Genomic DNA, 21,309 nt, shown 5'->3' with positions numbered 1-21,309 from the left:
AAGTAAGAAAGCACATCAGATACTTTTGCCTATGGCAGAGAAGTGATTTGGGAATAATATCCTGCTTCTATTATCACAGACATCACTATTTGCATTCTTTGCCTTTGGAAGCACTATAAAATATTCTTTCCAAAGATTACCTGAACAAGTCTAGCTCCTTTTCCTTTTCTGCCTGCTGTTGTCAGACCTTGTCTGTTCTGCAAAGAGCTAAATCTGAATAATTAATAGAGCACCCTGTGGGAAATCAGATTGATTGTTTTTAATACCTGCTTTGTGATGGGATTTTCAAATTGTAAAAGAGAGGAAAAACGCTTTAAGAGATGATATAGTTTAATAACCTGCCACCTCCATATTTCCTCTTCAAGTTTCCCTACTGGGATTCAGTATAAAAGATGAAGTAAAATGAACAGCTGCATTTTTGGAAGAGCTCTTTCATGTCTTTTGATGCTCTACAATGTACCAAATGGCAGGAGTGTACACAAAGGGGAATACTTGCAGTCAAAGATGTTCCCAAACACACACTGCTGTGGAGCTTCCGAAGTACTAACAACTGCCCAGCACCTTGTGGTAATGCAACACTACTGGACAGGTTGTTCTGCCCCTGGGGTCTATGGGAAAACTTCTTAACACTCACATGTCAGGAAAAGGAAACGGAGCAATTAAGGAATCTCTGTGGCTTCCTGATTTGCAAAACATTTAAAAGACCTAACTATTTTAAACAGGCCCTCATTTTATTCACTAATTGATCAGTGGGAGGAAGTACAAGGGGAAATGGCTTTAAATTGGAAGAGGGTAGATTTAGAATAGATAGTAGGAAGAAATTCTTTACTGTGAAGGTGCTGAGACAGTGGAAAAAGTTACCTAGTAAGGTTGTGAACGCCTCACCTCTAGAAGCGTTTGTGGCCAGGCTGGATGGGGCTTTGAGCAAGCTGGTCTAGAGGGAGGTGTCCCTGCCTATATCAGAGGTTGGAACTAGGTGATCTTGAAGGTCCTTTCCAACCTAAATTATTCTATTATTTTTCTTTTGTAACCATAGTACAGTTCAGATGTCTTGAGATGTACATGCAATCATCATAGCTATTTAGGATCATTCTTAGCCGATGTGGAGCAGTAGGTCTTGCCAGTATATAATTTAGCAAATCTGCTTTGTGTATCCAACTTAAACTAAGGTACATAGCTTCTGAGATTTACTTATTTGTCTTCTATTAACTGTAATGGGAACTTGGGACAGCTAGATTCATATTTCTATCTTAAGCATCCACACAAAGTCAATGGAATGCTATATTTAATCTATGCCAAATGTCACCAAGACATCAAAAGTCCAAATAGATCACATCAACAGTGATTATTGGTTACTGGGTAAAGGAAGAACATCTTTCTTCCATGTTTTAGGAAAAAGGTTCTCAGTGGTACAGAGTTTTCTTGACAACGTTAGTCTCTGAAACTTTCTCCCCAGTGCCACATGTCTAGCATCTTGATTTGGAGAGCCGTGACACAAACGGTGCTTTGCTGGCTGACTTAACCACCCTTACAGCTATCTTTTCTAGATCACCAACTTTGATGCTCAACTTTTCCTGAACTACAACAACAACCCTTGTGTATCTAATGCAGTCATGTGTCTTCCACAGACTGGCTAAACTTCATCACGGAACACTACATAGAAACATACAGCTTCCGTGTTTTTAGCCTTGTACTCTTGGATATGGATTTAGCAACAAAGCCTTGCTAACTCCTTGCACTGAGCATTTTATCTCCTTGTGTTTGGTTAGCCTCAGTTCCTTAGTGGCTTGGGATTGAATCCATCTGGGAAAAAACCCAAAAGGCTGGAGTTGGCAGTAATGTTACGGTCCTTCCTTTGAAATACAGAAGCATTCATGTGCAAACAGGACTGCATGTAATCCATGCTCTGCAATCACCTACTTGCTTCATAGAATCACTTCCTTCAATGTGAACTTCATGTGGTTGTTTTCATTGCTTCTAGGATATTGCCTCAACTTAATAATAAGGTAGAGTGACCACACCTGGAATCTCCACAGGAGCCTCCTCTCTCCACCCAGAAATTCAGATAGTTTGCTTTTCTTGGTATTGCTTTCTTCCCATTTTCTCTTGTTAGAATGTCTGGAAGGCTTTTGTAGTCCTTACAGTCCTACACAAAGATACGAGTGACAAAGACAAGAAGGTGCTGATGCTAGTGCAATTCTGAACAGTGCTGTGACATTTTACTCTCATTTCCATTGTCTGTAAATCTATAAAGATGTGAGATTCCAAAAGTAAACAAGTGTAATCTTTTTTGGACAACAGAATGCATTGGCAGGTAAATCTTAATGGTAGTTAAGATTTCTAATTAGAACATCCACCAGATGACAAATCTTTTAGTCACAGCAAAGTGTCACTTGAGAATATGCAGATTTTTTACTTTGAAAGCATCAAAGAAAAATCATACATAATATTTTTACTGTACTCCATTACTGTTCAGTGAAAACAGGGGGAAGAAATGTGGGGTGAAAGACTGAAATGATTATGAAAAATGAGAAACAGCTTTATCAAAATGAGGTCTGCTTTGAAAGGAGGATTGTATTCCATTCTGCAGCCAATTTCCTGCTTCTAACAAGTAGCATCTCACCCATTTCCATTCACATACAAAGCTTCTTCATTAGTACAGTGAAAGTTAGTACAGTGGAAAGTTTAATTGTGAATAGCTACTGAGAGTCTTTGGGTTCACTGAGATGGACTTTCTCTCCCTGAAGATTCACATCATTTTGAATGTAGGATATAATGCCATGAGTATTTAAAAACAGGACGCCATCACAAAAACACACAAAAGACATGTTTTCCTCACGAATTTAGTCTTTAAATGGTAACAGGAACAACACTGAAACTAGTAATTTCTATGACAGTTAAAAGCCATCTGAGGTAGTTCTTTGTAAAGGTGGCTGAGCTGACCTGCTGTTCTAGACACCCATATCACAGACTGTTGTCTCAGCTTACATTTCTGAGACTTCTGTAGAAAAACACAGTAGCTAGAAACTTTTCTCATAGCAATTGGTAAAAAGCAGAAGATTCCAGTAGCACTGAGAAAAGCCTGTACTCTTTCAATGTCCTGCTTCCCTATTGCCACTCCTTCCACGTGGATGTGAAGAGGTGTGGTAACACATCTTCCCCTGTGATGTGGTGCAGCCTCTCTTCCTTAAAGGAGAAATCTAGGGGCTGTACACTGATTGTAAGTACATGGTAGGTATTGACAGGTATTAAGAAATCATCTTTAATGTAGAATAGAACCGATGGGATTCTTGGTGATTTTTTAGTACTGAAAGGAGAGATTTATTTTGAGACTGCTGTGCCCCAGAAGTACAGAAAATCCAAAGTGGGAGTGTTTGTCTTTGGGACTTTTCTCTTTTCTTTGCAGTGTTGTGTTCTATTCTTTCACATATCCTATCCATTTTCTGAGATCTTTGTGAATTTTTATCCTCGTCTCCAAAAAGCTGGAGAACATTTTCCAGTTTTATGTTATCAATTATTTCAATAAGATCATTCTATACTTCTTCTTCCAAGTAATGAAATAAAGTATTTTAACAGGACTGGATGAATTTTTGCAGAAACCCATTCAATTCTTTATTTAGATTTGCCACCATTTATAATTAGTCTTTGAATACAGTTCCCCATCCTTCACTTAGTCTCTACTATAACTCTGTGAAGGAGGGATGACAATGTTTCTGTAACTCACAGGACTGCACTGCATATAAATCTAACTAGTTAGAGCTAACAGTGGTCTGAAAAACAGATTTTGTCAACCTTCCTATGATCCTAGCTGTTGGAGCAATCTTTCTCATCACATGCAATGAAAAGCACATGTTTATTCTAATCCTTTCTCCACATCTGAAAATGTTAATTGGAAATCAAATATTAATTAGAATTTCCTGGAATATGTCCAGCTGGAGTTGGTTTTGTGGGTGTTTTTTTTTTTTTTTTGGTTTTTTTTTTTTTTTTTTGTCAAGGAAACAAGTTCCTTTTTAAGTAACTAAGAAAAAGAGTTGCTTCACCATGTTCTCTTAGACCAAAGTATGAGGAATGAAAGACAAGGCAGGAAGAAACAGAGATAGGAATGACAAAAGGGAGTAGAGAATAGGTCAGCTTTCACTCCCACCTCCTGCCCCAGCTTTCCAAAACACTAAGTATACATGTCCTGTTGGTTTACATGGGAGCTGAGTGGTACACATCTCAGAAAGTATCCAGGTCTGTCCTTTTTGTCATAACCACAAACCATCCTTTGTTTTGGGGCTGTACAAAGAAATTACTGACTGTAGCGGATCATGCATTCCAGTTTATGCCATGGCCAAATTATGACATAACAAAACCCTCAACAGTAAGGGTTATTGTTTAATTGCAGAACATAAAAATGTGAGGCCTTAGAGAAGAAAAACAATGTTATTTTTTCAAGACAAAAGAGGAATAGGTTAATCCCAATTAGAAGTTGTCTGAAAGTCAATCTGTACCTTTCCAGGGCTCCTCCCTCCACAAATATTTACTTATTTATCTTGAGAATTCCCGCTGTTCTATGATAACAGTGTATATATGATACAGAGTTATCCACATAAACCTTGATTGTCAACTCACTCCAGATATGTCAGGCTTCTTACTTGACATGATCCAACACTGAGGGAAGACACAGAATTCAAAGAAATCATAGAGAAGGAACTTGCCTCTTCATGCTCAAAATTCAGATCTATTCAGTATTTTTTGGTCCTTTTGTTCCAAACTGTCTTCCTGGTGAGAATGGAATAAATAGATCCAAAGGGCAACTGAAATCTTCAGACTGCTGAAGATATGAAAGTCTTTGAGAAAAACAATTATTCTTTCCTTTGTCTGGAGAAGGAAAGAAGGGTAGCTTCATATCTTGTTTAGTTTCTTTAGTTAAGTAATTCTTGCAGTCCAGATCAATATCAGAGTATTCACAGGTGTCATTCTATGATAATTATCAAACTCCAAGCAGTCAGAAACCTCAGTTGATGCATCCTGTGTCTCTCACTACCCAGGCCCTTCTATCCATCATGATAAAGTTTCATATCAGTTTCTATTCTTTCTGTCTTTAAGGATAGCTGGTATGAAATGGAAAGCCCATTAGAGCTAGTAATTGGAATGGTTTTGTACCTCTTGTATGTATCACTCACTGGACTGATACATTCTTACCATTTTGAAGATGTTAGTAAAATGATCTCATAGTTTAAAAATGCTGATTTTTAATCAAATCCTAAGTGTATTTGTATGATATTATCTTTACTGCCAGTGTCCTCTGACACATTAAGAGCTTATCAGAAGTTTTCAAAACAAAAATATTCCATTGTTAAAAGATATTCACCAAAATTATCCGATCTGGGATCTGGCAATTCTTCAAAAAAATTATAACTACTCTTCCAATCTAATGATCAGAATACCACCAACTGCAGTCATTAAACATCTGGGGCTGCACAGGTGGAGTCCAGCTGAATGCACTACAGCATACATATGCACCCAGGGAAGCTGGTTTCCATTGGGATCACACGAAGTGAAATCCACATTACTGCGTTGTCCATACACCATCACTGACAACATGTGCATGTGCATGGTAAAACTTACCATGTAGTTCTGCTTCCTTTTCCATCTCAGCTTCATTTTTCCGGTTCTCCTAATATTTTTTGCCAGCCCAAATCCCTACACTTCATACACTCCATATGTGAACGTTTGTTTTCACGTGAGATAGATTTCTTCAGTGTGAATATTTGAAATAGGAATGTTTTCCTCCATGTTTGTTTATCAGCTTTTTAATTTAGAAATCAACATACGAATCCCATTATGTTCATAATTGCACAGTATCTTCTACAACCAGCAAAAACTGCAGCTTCGAGTACCTTTTCATTTGTGAAATGATGGGTCATGGTCTTTGCATCTTGCCTAACTGTATTCTGTTAATTGCTTTTCCACTTCTTTTAATCTTTGAAATATTCTCTCTCTCCTCTCTTAATTTCCATTTATTATATACCTTTGCTCTTTGTTTCTTTTCAGCTTCTTCACTCTCTTTTTTTTCATTGTCTCTCTTTTGCTTTCATTGCTGGAATTAAATTAAAGAGTAATCTGACAGTTTTGAGTCCTTCCATTTGCTGCTAGAGATGACTTAAAGTTGGTGGAACATGCTAAGAAAGAAAACAATGTACCATTTTATGGCTATGTGAACCAGAGATATTTCAGCAATTGCATTCAATTCCAAGCAGTCCTGCTAGCATCAGACAGCTTATTCCAAGGTTTAATTTGATTTTTTCAGTTCTTCCTGGCATACTTAATGTTGTCTGAAAGTAGTCATGGTTTTTTGCTTCTTGGGAAAATGCAACTACCTGAAGTTGCCAATATTTCAAAATGCCAAGAAGACTGCCAGGATTAGGAGAGCATTAATCCTCTTGGTTTGAAGTATGCCTTTCTTTCTGTTTATGTGTTAAATACACAATTCTGCTTTTCCTGGTGCTTTGCTCAGAACGGATAACTTCAGACTTCTGATGAATATTGCTGCCTTCCGAAACCTCCAGGTATTTTCTCCCTCTCACTTGCATGTCAGATGCCTTCCTTACCTCTGAAATCTTGACACCACTGCGTTGTCTGATCCAGCTGCATCTCAGCTGAGCTTTCCTGTGGGCTGACAGAGGATCAGGTTGCTGTTGATGAACAGATGTGTCAAGCTGTTCACAGACAGCGTCACTGGCAATATGAAATCCCGTTTAGGCACTGTCTGAGGTGCTCGTTACCATAGTACCTGCACCTCCAAAACATTAATAAAGTAGACATTGCTCCAAGACAGAGCGATATCACCACTTCAGCTTTCACGATGCACGAAGAAGAACTATGTTAAGCTGGAAGCAGTGGGAGCCTGAAAAAAGTAGCCAGAGGTTTTATCCAGATTAAAGAGCGAGGAAAGTCACCAGCACAGTCCTGTTAAATTCCTCCACTGAAATTTGCCCCGGAGGGAACTTCCACTATTTACTGGTTATACAGAAAGCCTAAACAGACAATGCAAATACACCACCAACATGCTGTTATCCCAAGCACAGCCTGAGCCCACAGAGAGAGAGTGTTCTCATCTTCAAACCTGAAGCCTACCTATACAGTGAGCACCATACCCCAGAGCAGCGCAGGTCTCCCAGGTCCCCAGCAGCTGCAGAGCTTCTCCAGTCTGACTTACACCATCTGCTCGCTTGGCAAGATACAAATCCAAGAAGAGGGGCCAAGGTTGGCCACTTGGGGTACTTCTGGCACTCACACATCCACCCTCAGATTATGGAGAATCTCAAAGATACTGTGGGCTGTCACTCCAATACTTGTGCCCATCCTATGCAAACACTGTACGTATTTACCCTTTGGATGAAGCCCAGATGAAAAGTGTCACTTGTACCACTTGACTTTAACCAGGCTTCCACTGAGCATATGTGATGGCTATCTTTTCAAGCTTCACCTGCATAATTCTCTGAACAAGATTTTACTCGTGTGAATGGTAATAAGATATAGTTCAGAAAGGTCCAGATCCTTACAGCATGCGAGTATGTATTTCCCTGAGGCCAGTAGAAGGTACATGGCTAGCAAGACAGAGGTAATTTCACAGTGTCATTACAAGATGCAGGGACTAAGGAAGACAAGATAATTTACAGTCAGGTCTAAGAGGGACCTTATGATACTTATGATACTCCAGTTTTCCCCGCCAATACTTTTTGGACTCTGGAGTGTGTGTCCTTGTTCCTAGATGTGTTTAAAAGCCATTTAGATGTGCTCAGAGATAAGATTTAGCAGAGTGTTGTTAGAGTTAGGGTACTATGGTTAGGCTGTGGTTGGACTGATGATCTTTGAGGTCTTTTCCAACCTGAGTAATTCTATGATTTAATGAAATGTTACTTGGTTTAAAGAAACTGAGGATCAGAACACGGTTTCAATTCCAAATCTATTTGGAGAGATGTATTTTTTAATGTTTTTTAAAGTAAATTGAGGAGAAAAAAGAAATTTTGAAAATATTGCCAAGCTTTTTGGAACAGAATGCAGCTCCACAGGAAAAGACAGACCAGTTGCCTATCATCTCATTAGTATTTCTGTCTTTGGTGAAATAACTCTCACTGACAAACACTACTTTTTCTAGTATTTTCCTTCTAGGATCTTGTAAAGATCTTGTAAAGATCCTAGAAGTCCAATTAGACCTACGATGTCTAATTGTTCCTTTTCTAGCAGAAGATGTTAATATCTGCTGATGCTGACCTTCATTCACTTTACAATGTAATATCCTTAAATAATTGCATTTTGCAAGTGCTTTATACACCAAATACAAACACTTCTCTTGGAGTCTCATATTTTATGACCAGTCATGTCCTTTGTCTTCACTGCCTAGGAGAATAAAAAATAAATTATGTTCATGTCATCCAAGTATGGTTTTGTTGTCTGGCAGATTATTCTGTGACTCCCTCATGTATTGTATTTTAGAGTTGTGATAAAATGTAAAAATATATATACAGGAGCTTTCCTATCTGAATTACACAGTAGATGTGACTGTATAATTTGCTTTTTTCCTTGGCAGATTTTCAGGATGCAGCATCAGATTCATAGAATCATAGAATGGTTTGGGTTGGAAGGGACCTTTAAGATCACCTAGTTCCAACCTCTGCTATAGGCAGGGACAAATCCCTCTAGACCAGGTTGCTCAAAGCTCCATCTAGCCTGGCCTTGAATGCTTCCAGAGAGGGGGCATTCACAGCCTCACTGGGTAACCTGTTCCTCTGTCTCATCATTCTCACATTAAAGAATTTCTTCCGACTATCTAGCCTAAATCTACCCTCTTCCATTTTAAAGCCATTTCCCTTTGTCCTCTTGCTACTTGCCCTTATAAAAAGTCCCTCCCAGCTTACCTGTAGGCCCCATTCAGGTACTGGAAAGCCAGTATAAGGTCCCCCCAGAACCTTCTCTTCCCCGTACTGTAGAGCTCCATATCTCTCTGCCAACAGGTCTATCTCTCCATGTCTTTGTTTCCCTGCTCTTTCTCTGTCTTCCTAAGGTGAGCCAGATCTAAGCTTTTAATAGAAATTTTCCTCTCCATTTGTACAGCACCCAAGGGAGTTCAGACCTGATCCCTTCCTGGAAGTATTGACTGCTGAAGACAACACAAACTGTGGTTGAGAGTTCACTAACTCATAATTACACAGTTGCATTAAGACATCTACAGTGTAGATATGTCCAGCTGAGTTGGTCCACTTCAAATACCATTTTAGTCATTATGGATAAATAAGAAATTCAGGGCATAAATTTGTCCTGATATCAGACTGGAAAGAGTTAATTTTCTTCATACAGCCTCCCGTGATTGGGATTTTTAATGAAAAGCTGTACCGACAATGCACCTATGTTTTAGTTATTGCTGAGCAGTGCTGCACAGAGACAAAGATGTTTCAGCTCCTCACACTGCCCTGCCAGAGAGAGTGTGTGGGTGCACAAGGAGCTGGGAGGGGACAGAACCAGGACATACTCCATTCTACATGGCATCCTGCTTGGCAATAAAAGCTGGGGGAAAAAAGGAGGAAGGTGGGATGTTTATTGTGATGGTGTTTGCTTTTCCAATAAATCATTACACATGATGAGTCCTGCTTACCTGGAAGTGGCTGAACATCTGCCTGCAGATGGGAAGTAGTGAGTGAATTCATTGTCACAGAATCATAGAATATATGAAAATAACATGTATGAGTGTTTGACCTGGTGACTTTTTTCCTGAGGGAATATATATACAGGGTGGAAAAAAGAGCAGAGAATGACAGCTGACTGAAAAAATAATTCAGAATACTGGCACCTTCCTTAGTGCCACCTCTGTAGTCCACAAAGGCAAACAACAGTATGTCAGGTTGTAACGTGTATTAAAACCATATCTTGGCAACTTCTGTCTGATTTCATGATTTCAAAAGTAAGTTTATGCTTTTAAGTGTGAAACTGGATCTTTGTGCTGTTTGAGTATTATAATGCTGTCTAATGAAAGAAAATGTGATATGCACTAATCCTGCTCAGTGCTGTTTTGGAACTTCATTTGTATGATAAGCTATCAAAAGAGAAACTACTTGCTGAGGATTGGTGCAATGTAGTCACTGCACCACAGATGTTACTCTTCTAATTTCATTTCAGTAGGAGTTTATGTAGGAGTTTAAATTCCACATCAGTGTTTATTTGTAAATATCAAGTTGATGCAGACCAGAACTTTTAGATGATTCGGCTCCTGAAACAATCTGTGACTACAAAATTCAATTAACATCAAGTCCATAATCATCTAACTGCTGGAATTTATTAATATATTCTTCATATAAGTCATACCAGCCACTTCCAGGCACTGTATCTTTACTTCTGAAACAGAAGACAGCATTTCTCTTCACCTTCCCTTCCCTTTCCCTCTTCCTCCCTTTCCTCCTTCCCCTTATGGTTAAATGAGGTTGATATTGAGCTGTGTGTGAATTGCTTTTATCAACAGGTGCTTGGGAATAGATGCCCCATACAAAAATCATACTATAGACTGAGGCTGAGACTGAGATGCTTCCAAAAACACTAGATAATTATTATTACTTTTTACTTTTGTTGATGCAATAGAAAGATATCTTTTGGAAAGCTGTTGTTGTGTTTGTGTGTGAATGTCAACAGGCAGCTTACAACATTTAGGGGAAAAAATGATCACAGCCTGTCATTTGAAAGTGCATGGCTACATCAGTTCTGGGTTCAGTCTCCGAAAGAGGGGCAAACAGTTTTTGCAGCAGTCACCACTGTCTGCATGGCCTCATGGAAGCAGCTGCTTCTGAATATTCTTCTAAGATCATTGAGCCTTGATCCAGCTGTTAAAAATAACAGTGTTTGTCATCCTCCATAATAATCGGATAAAGCAGGGCAGTGCTAAAGGAACAGTTGCATAAAAAAGCTTTGGTTATATAACAAAACCACATCAATGTTCCTGAGTCTGAGAGGTCCCAGGCAGCTGTGTGCAGCAACCTCTGACCACTGCTTTGCAGCTCACAGTGTGCCAAGCATATCTCCTGTACAACTTCTTTGACACCGCTGCAAACAGCTGCAGAAATCTGTTCTTTGTACAGATTTGGTGCTCTCTGCCCTTCTGTGAAGGAGGATCAGAGAAAGAGACCATGTGTCTTTACCTCACCAGCTGTACCTTGCAGTGTGGCCTGTCATCTCAGTCTTTGTGAATATAACTTGGACCTTGCAGCAGGGCAGCTGAGTTGCTGCTCTCCCCTCCATTCTGCAGTCTCCAGTGAGGCACAGTCACCTCATGTGTCACTCACAGCGGTCACTTCTCAGAGCTGCATGCCAACAACTACCTGAGACGATGCTCTGCTCTGCGTTCTGCCTCTTCAGGAGAAAAATTATCATCCATCCAAGATACATCCCTGAGGTCACATTTCCGGAGAGGTCAGGAGCTCTACTGCTGCAAAGCACTTAAGCACAAGTTGAAGCATTTGAGCAGTACCTCTGGAAGTCAGTAGGACACTTTGCACAGTTAAATGCTTCTCTGGAGTGGTCTCCAACAGAGCTTGAACTTTGCTGTTTTAATAGCCATAAGATTACCTAAGGATGAAAGGAAACATGGAAACAACTAAAAGTTTCCTTGTAAAGAAGCTGAAAACAAAGGCAAATATTTCCCATAAAATTTACCAGCACTCATCTTGGAGAAACAGTTCTAGAAAAATACAAGACTAATTTCCATGGTGGTTTCCTACAGTATTTTTTTCAGCAGCAAACTTCAGCTTTCTTTATATACATGGAACTGCACTATGCATTGTGGTGGGGGTTTGCAGGATGTAGAAATCCAAAGGCAGCTGGCAGAGTGGGAACTGTCTTAACTAAGAAAGGTTAATTCAGTTGATCTTAACTGAACATGCATAGACAAGATGTGGTTTGTTCCATTATTGTCTTGTGCCAAGAAAACTCCAAAAGAGCTGGGAGAAAAGAGACTTATCCAACGAAACACCTGATAAATGCATTATACCTCAGGACAGTCTTCAGACTTTGAAGTCACACCAGTTTTGGCTTGCACAAAATGCAGCAGAGCCCAGCAGGGGTGGGCACTAAGAGGACATCTTCCCCTTCTCACTTTAACTCCCTTTTCCAGTGCTGACTGTGATTTGAACCAATCTGCTGCAATGAAAGGGAAAATGACTTTTGGTCTTTTTAGCATCCACCACATGAACGTGGAATAGATCTCAGTTTGCAAAGAGAATGCCAGGTCCACACCCTGTGGACACCTTGGAGAAGGATTTTAAAGAAAACTAGTTGATTTTCAAATGAACCCTGAGGTTAATACTTGGCTATTTATCTTTCTTCAAAAGACAGTCTGATGTTCTGTGGTAACCACTCAAGGGAGAGCCTGGAGGATAAGTGCCAAAATCTACATTGCTGAGTTTGCAGTAGATTTAAAGATCCTTCTTGGAAGGATGAACAATCTAGAATGATCTGTCAAACTAAAAGTAGAGAGAATAATACTGGATATAAGGACAAAGCTTTTTACACTAAGCGTAGTGAAGAACTGGAACAGGTTGCCCAGAGAGATAGTGGATGCCCATCACATTCAATGCCAGGCTGGATGGGGCTCTGAGATAGCTGTACATGTCTTTTTAATTGCAGGGGAGTTGGACTACATGGCCAAATTCTGTGATTCTATGGTCTTTGGATGAAGCCTTTGGGAGAATCAGTCTTTGGAAGACATTAATCTCCAGGAAGTATCCAAGTGCAAGTTGAGGATCTTCTTAAAACTTGCTTAAAATACTTGATAAATGTCATATATACAGCTATATAAGTTCATATATATAACTGGCAATTCCACCACTGTGTGCATGGAGTGCTGGGCTTTATCTGTGTCTTCAGAGGGACTTCTGAGAACACAAACCCACCTCAAATAAAACCATATGGATTTTGTTCTGTCAAAATAATGAGAATATAAATTGGAATATTTCCCATGAGCCTGATAGCTCCCTTCTGCTTGCCTGCAGTTTTCTATCATCTAGAGTACTGTTTGCTCAACCTATTACAGTGAATTCTTGATTTCAGTCCCCAACTTTGAGACCTTGGTGCATTTTCTTTCCACAAAGAATCACAATATAAATCACTAGGTCAGGGAATAATGAGTCTAGTATTTTTAAAAAGCCTCCCACACACAGGCAGGATATCGACTGATGATTCAGCAGGTGATGGGACTGTAATAAAGGGACACTTTTTTCCTTTAATTTTTGCTGAAAAGTGAAAAAAAGAGCAGGAGATTTCTGAGAAAAGAGTCCTGGATTCACTGAGCTTTAGTTCACTGGAATCATCTGGCAGACTTAAGTATAGAGAGCAGGAAAAGTGCTAATAGGATAAATAAACTGGTGAAAGACTCCAGCATGACTTTATCTTTCCATTCTAAAAATTAGATGATATATGGTTCTACCATCACATAAATAATAGATAATGAGAAAGGGATGAACTGCTGGTCTGTGACCTGAACAGAATGCAAGAACCTCTGGTTTCTAAACCCAGCTCTGTTTGCCTGTGACTATAGGGGCAAATGTTCAAAGAAGTACAAACACAAAGGCCAGAGGGGACAATTAGAGTCACCTTGCTGAACTGTTGCAAAACCCCAATGAGGCCATTTTGCCCTGTAATTTCTGCAATGAGCTAGCAAGTTCATTGAGGGAGTGAGGGTCACCGTGGACAAAATTGGGGCAAACATAACTGATCAGGGAAAAAAATTGGATTGTACCTTTTTCTTTCTCAAATTAGAAGATAAAGAGCCTACCGTACCTGCAGTGGAAGGCAGTGAGGTGTTGCCTTGAGCAGGATGCAGGCCTTGCCTTGTCATTAGCATCTTGTATGTGTGAAGGGAATCTCCAGTTCCTGCTGTGACCTTTATTTGAACAGAGTCTTTGTAGCAAACTAAAAAAATCTGGCAACTTCCAGGCCCCGATTTAGTCTGGACAGATCGCATCACTGGGGATTTGTGTGCCATCTCCACCTATCAGTCTAGCAGAAATCCAACAAGATGTTGATACTGGAAGTGCAAAGAATAAGCAGTTCCTGCATGAGGAAGGGAAATCATAGACCTAATCTTTCTTCTTTCTTATTATCATTATTTTTTTTTCCCCATCATGTTTGCAAAAGTTGACGTATGTCATTGTGCAGTCTTGCTCTCTGGAGATATTCAAGACCTGTCTGAATGCCTACCTGTGCGACCTGATGTTGTGAACCTGCTTTAGCAGTTGTGTGGTGGACTTGATGATTTCCAGAGGTCTCTTCCAACTCCTATGATCGATTGTGTGATTCTGTGATCATTTCCCACTTCTTGCCAAAAGGGTAGGGAAATCTACTGGGTTGCAATGGGTGGAGCTTAGTATGAAGTGTGGTGAAGATGAGAATATTCTGACTAATAGAAGTAGTATGCTTTGTATTTTAAAGGATTCTTTAATTCTTTAATACCTCACAGATGTTGAGGTGTCTGAAGGAGCTGGGTTGCTGTAATATGCAGAAGCTTTCTTTAATTTGTTAGGAATTGTATGAAAATCCAAGGAATTCCCCTTTCTTCAAATAAGAGCTGGGTACTTCAAAAACCTTTTCTATCCAAAACCACACACAGACACAAAACAATGAAAATTAAAGCAACACACAAGCAAACAGAACTCCTCATATCTAAAACGTGTACAACCTCCCCCTGAAGAAAATAAAATAAAATAAAATAAATCCAATGAGCCAATCAGAAATAAATGCCATGGAACAAAGAAGGCATTTTTACTGTTTGTTTTTACCCTGGCCCTGTGTTTTCCCCTCATACTTCACATTCCCTTCTACCTGCTGCTCTCTTATCTGCAGCTCATTCTCTCTCTTCTGTTTGACCTGAGGTCAAATGTATCATTTATTTCCACAATATCCTTCAGCATTTTGCATTTCTCTGTGAAGTTGTCAGCCAGCTTTCTCTTTACCCAAGATTAAAGAAGGATGTTTTTCATGCTGTTTTGAGCAAGAAGAGTGTGAAAATCTGCAAATCCCTCCCGTACATTCTCACGCCAGTCTCGCTGAGGCGCCTGTTCCTCCTCACTTCCAGTCTCCAGACTTTCTGCAGTGTCGGCCCTTCGTATGCCAAGGGAGAAAAGCACTTTTGCAGGATTTATAGGCTGTGATTGCATCCCAGTGACCCTGAGAAAGATACTGATATACACTGAGACAAGAGAGCGAGATGACAGATAACATACTCGAAATACCTGAATCTCCATCCAGCACCTCATGCTCTGCTCCATTCAGAATAAACTCAGACTGCAGCTTCCCTCCAAGGTGAGCAGAAGGGGAACATAGTATCAATCCTCTGTTAGCTCCCATGATTCAGGCCAATATCTTCTGTGTTTACAATGTGCATGGAATGGCACAAACAACTCATTGTTTACAGCTGCTGTTAAAACTGTATGCAGGTTGAAGGGGAAATTTTTCTGTGGTACTGCCTCATACTTTAATGCCAATTAATAGAGAAGTAAAAGCAAATACTGAGCCCAGATAATTACAGTAATGAGTCTGAGCACTCAAAATGGATGCTGCAGGAGGAAAACATTGTAGAGAAGATTTCTGAGGTAAGCAGACAGATGGAGCTGAAAGAGACAATAATATTGTCTGTACTATGGGGAAGAATTAAAAAGTAAAGTTAGTAAGGAGGTGACAGCAGCAATGAGTCCATGGACTGACTGCAGTATCTGAACCATCTTGCTTTGATTTGATTTGGCCTGGAGCTTCCAACTGGTTTATGTGAAACCTCCCAGCTGCTGACAGACAGGGATGGGGTGCAATTCTTCTCTCATCTGCAGCTCATTGTGACTCGAGATTTTATAGAACTCTCCCATACTTCCTCCTTAAACTGTTTCCTCTGTACTTGTGGCTTAATGGCTGCTGATTTCAGCTATTCCTCATACAGAAGCTGTGTATTTCTTCAAATCACCTTTTCCCTTCCCCCTGAACATATTCCACATCCTCTGTAAGTACCTAATATAGAAAAATCATGCATACTTGTGCACAGAAGATCTGTTATTTGCTCTTTTATGTTTCTTCTCTAATAACACTTTTTTTTTTCCTCCCTTTATTTTCCTCTCTCTCTCTCTCTCTTTTTTTTTTTTTTTTTTTTTTTTTTAATAATCTTTCTCCTTATTTTTGGGACAGGAAGGGAGGAGAAGGGTAAACATCTCATTATAATTGAGCTGCTGCTGCCAGAAAATTATCTAAGATTTGGCCACTAGGGCAAAAGGTGCAGGAATGAGATTGTCCAGGGACTGTCCATGTATCCATCAACATGATGAATACATGTTCATCAGACATACTGATCTTCTGGGGAAAGGACTAGCAGAGAAGAAATATATCAAGTGATGGATCTGAGTGGGAGAGAGCACTGGTCACTGAAGCAGGAAAAGCAGGGGGCAGAATACAGAACCCTATCATAAAACCATAGAATCACTAAGGTTGCAAAAGACCACTAAGAACACCTAGTCCAGTCATCCCCATTGTGCCCACTAAACTACACTCATCAGTGCCACATCCACCCTTTTTTTTAACACCTTCAGGGACAGTGACTCCACCACCTCCCTTTACAGCCTGTTCCAATGCCTCACCACTCTTTCTGAGAAGAAATTTTCCAAACATTCAACCCAAACTCCCCTCCCCTCTGGTGCAACTGAAGGCCATCAACTCTTGTCCTATCACCAGTTACCTGGAGAAGAGGTTGACTTTTCAGAGAGAGATATAGAATAATAATAAAGCCTTCTCCAAATCTCCTATTCTTCAGACACTAGACACCAGCCTTGGTGTCCATAACAGGCTCTGCTCTCCTGCCTTCACACATTTCTCCATCTTTCTCCTCTTCACCCCTCTGCCTCAAGCAAGTAGCAGATGCGTGACAGCCCATTGGTGATGGAGAGTTTATGGAAAGAGCTAATTGCTTTCTTTGCTTTGCTCAGATGTACAAACAGGCCATCACTTACAGTCACTACTCACTCAGTATATATCTCACAGACCATTTCTATTCTTTGTGCACTAAATATGTCATAGGCACCATATTTGTCACTAATTGTACAATGGTCTACACAGCCATGCTAGTAATTTGCTAATATAAAACATGGGGCTTCGGCTTTATCTCAAATTTCCAACTGTTACTGAGGCAGTTAAATTTCCTATTTGTTTAATATGGACCATAAGCTGCACTTTCTGTCTTTTTTTTATAAAACTGAGTATGAATAACAGCAGCATCCACGTTATGACATTGCAGTTTGTTTTAATAATGATAGGATTACTGAATGCAGTTTTTGAAAAAAAAAAAAAAGAAAAAAAAGGAAAAAAAAAAAAAAAGACCATTCTTCCCTGGCATATTCAAGGTTGTTTTTTCTGGCTCTACTTTTCCTTGTCTTTTTGGCTTGTGACCAAGTTAAACTGCATTTTGGAACTGATCGTTTAATTTCATATCAGTGTATGATGGTTTGTGGCAGATGAAGCTTAAACAAAGAAGTTAAAAACCGGAAAAAAAAATAAATTAATAAAATCAGATGTTCTACTCCAAAACTTATTTACACCAAGGCAACAACAACAAAAGCAAAAGAGCTGAATGGATGCTGACAACAAGAACCAACCTCCTAATGTATACAAGAAACTACTGCAGTCATTTTTCCAGGGAGCTTATTGACCAGTGGCTTTGCCACATCTTTGCAGCCAGGATATCAGCTGTTTAATTTCTTTACTCTCCTCCTGGACCACATACATAAAGCCAAAATGTGATTCAGCTCCTGCTGTTCCTTGGGTACTGTTCAGGCCGGGGAGCTGTTCCAGCTAGCAAAATGCCTCAAAAGGCACCATTCAAACCAGTCATCATTGCATTTCCATATGGAAGGTACCAGCCACGCAGCTGTCACCCATGGCCAATCTGAAAACATCTTCTCATTGTCTCTTCTCATAAGGGCTATTTTGCACACTGCCCCATTGGTTTCAGAAAGCACAGGGATGTAACAACATTACTTCCATCTGATGATTTTCTGTGATCAGTCAAAATGACAACTCAAATGGACTTATGCCAGCTGCCAACCTAAATTAATGTACAAAAGAAAACTGTAAATCCTCATTAGAGGGGGGTGATGACACTTCATCTTGAGTTCCTCCAGCCTGGTCTGGGCTTTGTAATTCCCTACATGTCACTAGGTTATATTATATGGTTCTACCCTATGGTTTGCATGAGGCTGCACTAAGAAGCCCAGTGGGAAGAGCCCTGTGAGTCAGTGCCAAGAGAGCTGGGGCACCCACACAGTGCCATTCAGCACTGTGCAATCTAGAGGTGCAGAAAGTGATGAAGATGCCAAGCTGTTCTTGAGTCAACAGTTAGATGCTTCTCAGAACAGCTAATTTATTTAGGTAGGCTCTGCTGAAGTGATTATAAAATATCTTGTTCCAGAAAAAACAGACTGTTCAGGTCCAGGGTGTGGTGAGACTGAGAATCTCTGAAGCAGCTCTCCAATGTAAACATGGAATGTAAACATGGATAATATATCCAGGCACATGAGGAGAGGCTGTAAAGATAAGGAGTTCAGGACTGGTCTGTCCTTCACTCTTACTGCAAAGTTTGGGAGCTGTCAGTGAGCAAAATTTAACTGCACTAACTTGCAACCAAACCAAAGATCTACGTGGAACTTGCAACCAAACCAAAGATCTACGTGGGAAGTACTTACCTCCAGACATCACTTCAGTGTCTGATAAACCCAAAAGTCTTGCTGAGTAAACTAGAGACTACTAAGACTATTGATGCCCCATCCTTGGAGGTGTTTAAGTTCAAGCTGGATGGGGCCCTGGGCAACCTGATTTAGTGGGTGGCAACCCTGCCCATGTCAGGGGGGTTAGAAATAGATTATTTTTAACGTCCTTTCCAATCTAAGCTATTCTATGATACTAAACACTGTAACACAAATGCTGTTTCCTTTTTGACATCTGGGGAAGGGTTATCCATCAGTTAAATGTATTCCTGTGTAGGTCACATATTGATTTCCTTGCCTGAGGCTATAAACCCACCCTGTCATCCTGGAATCTTGAATTGTCCTGTCCTGCAGATGACCAGGTTGGTGTGACAGAAGTCTGAGTTTGCCAACAGAGAATTCAAAGCCTGACCTAAATTGCCACGTTTTACAGATGACATTTTCTGTCCTGTCAAAATTCTTCTGCAGCCAAGCTGCTACTAGCACCTAAGATAATATATTTAAAACTATATTGTACTGCGGTCAATAACATGGAAGTTCTCAGTCACATCATGCCAAAAAGGGTTAGAAAATGAAAAAGCCAAGAAAAAGAAGCCAAGAAAAATGACTTCTTTTTTTATCTTGTAATTATTTGGAAGACTTAAACTTTTTTGAGGGTCCTGAATGTTGATTTTAAAGTGTTGCATAGATATGAATGAAAAGGAGGAAACCACTCAGCTTGGAGTCAGGACAGAGGATGCAGATGGCATGGCTCTGACACAGCCCTCTAAATGCACATGTAGGAAAATCTATAATATCCCTAGTTCCTGGTTAAATCTACTTTGAAACTACACAGACATGATATAATAGACATGATTCCTGTGCTGAGCATAGAACCTATTTTCACAGAATCATAGAATTGTAGAATTGTTTGAGTTGGAAGGGATCCTCAAAGGTCATCTAATCTAACTCCCCTGCAATAACAGGGACACCTACAGCTGGATTAGGTGCTCATAGCCCCATCCGGCCTGACCTTGAGTGTCACCGGGGATGGAGCTTCCACAGCCTCTCTGGGCAACCTGTTCTTGTGCTTTATTACCCTCATTGTCAGACACTTTTTCTTTATATGCCATCTAAATCTCTTCTGTTTAGTTTGAAACTATTTTCCCTTGTCTGCTCATAATAGACCTTTCTAAAAGTTGTTACAGCACAAACGGCAGTTCTCCCCATATTCTATCTGCCCAAAGCTTTCAAGATTGTGATGTTTTTTTTCTTCTCTTTTTTCTTTCCCCCATCTTATTTGCTTGTGCCTGTGTACCTATAAGTCATGTTTGTGCTCCCAGTTACCTTTCAGATCTGCATGTAATGTGGCAGAGAATCACTGTTTGAATGAGCGCTGTCAGAGAGAGCTAAATCAAACATCTTTCTCTTGGCCTTCAGCGGTGTCACCATAATGGATGGGAGACATCTTTCTCCATGGCTTTGCAGGTTGATATTTTCTATTTAACAAATTTGTACAACACTGAGACTGTTTTCTACTGTGCTCTTCAGTGTAGGGGCAAAAAGTAATAACCTCCAAATGAACACCACAGAATTAGTCTAAAACTTTCAGATCTTCAGTGGTAATAACAATATAAGAGAAGTTGAAAACAGACACAGCTAATGGTGCTACCTATGCTGAGAAATCGTGTTTTGTAGCTGAGAATCTGCCCTATCAAATGGTGATATTGTGCTCTTTATATCTGTTTCAGTTTTCATGAAAAGAAATGAGATATTACTTTTGGAGAAACCTATGTAATTCTTCTTCCTTTGGCTCTTACCTGCATCTTCCACCTGCCCCTATAGGAGATGATAGCATTGCCCTGAGTCCTGTGTCCTATGTGCAAGTCTTGGGCATTTGGATTAGCTGAAAATTAGGAGGAATATCCTGAGGTGCCTGAAAGGGCAGTAGCTACCTGTGTGAAAGCCACAGTATCTCATTGCAAGTGCCTTGCAAAAGGTGACACAGTTGAACAGGCCACTCTCTTTCCTCCCACGGTACTGGGATGCCCTGAAAGTGACTTCTGAAAGTGATTTCTGGTCACTGAGAACAGCACCATGATGACAGTCGCTTTGTGTGACATATCATGACATTTCTTTATTCATTTCTGGGCCATCCTTTCAGAATCCTGTGTGGGAAGCAGAATAGTTCTGCTCCTTACTTTCCCAGCATACACTCATCTCCTTTTTAGCCTTTTGTTGTTTTCTTCCCTTGCTTTGGATAGGAATTGCACATACAAAGATTTGTGCTTTAAGGGAAGGCGTGATGATTAAAGTAACATTTTCTAATTGACACTTGCATTGTCCTGTTAATCATCATTTGTAACACGCTATTGTCTTTAAATGATCATAGTTATAAAAAATACATTTGGTTATGAACTTTCTGGAATTTGCCAGCTCATTACCACTAATGAAGAGCGTTGTTTGGTATAGACCCAACACGTAGCATACACCTAAAGGAGCATTTATTTCCCACTATTGCTACTGCTGCTGTTGTAAGTTGTTGCAGAAGAAACATCTTAAAATTCCT

The sequence above is a fragment of the Coturnix japonica genome, chromosome 2 (assembly GCF_054131305.1).
Source record: "Coturnix japonica strain WE chromosome 2, WE-NBRP24, whole genome shotgun sequence".
Lineage (NCBI taxonomy): Eukaryota > Metazoa > Chordata > Aves > Galliformes > Phasianidae > Coturnix > Coturnix japonica.
This window is presented reverse-complemented; position numbering follows the sequence as displayed.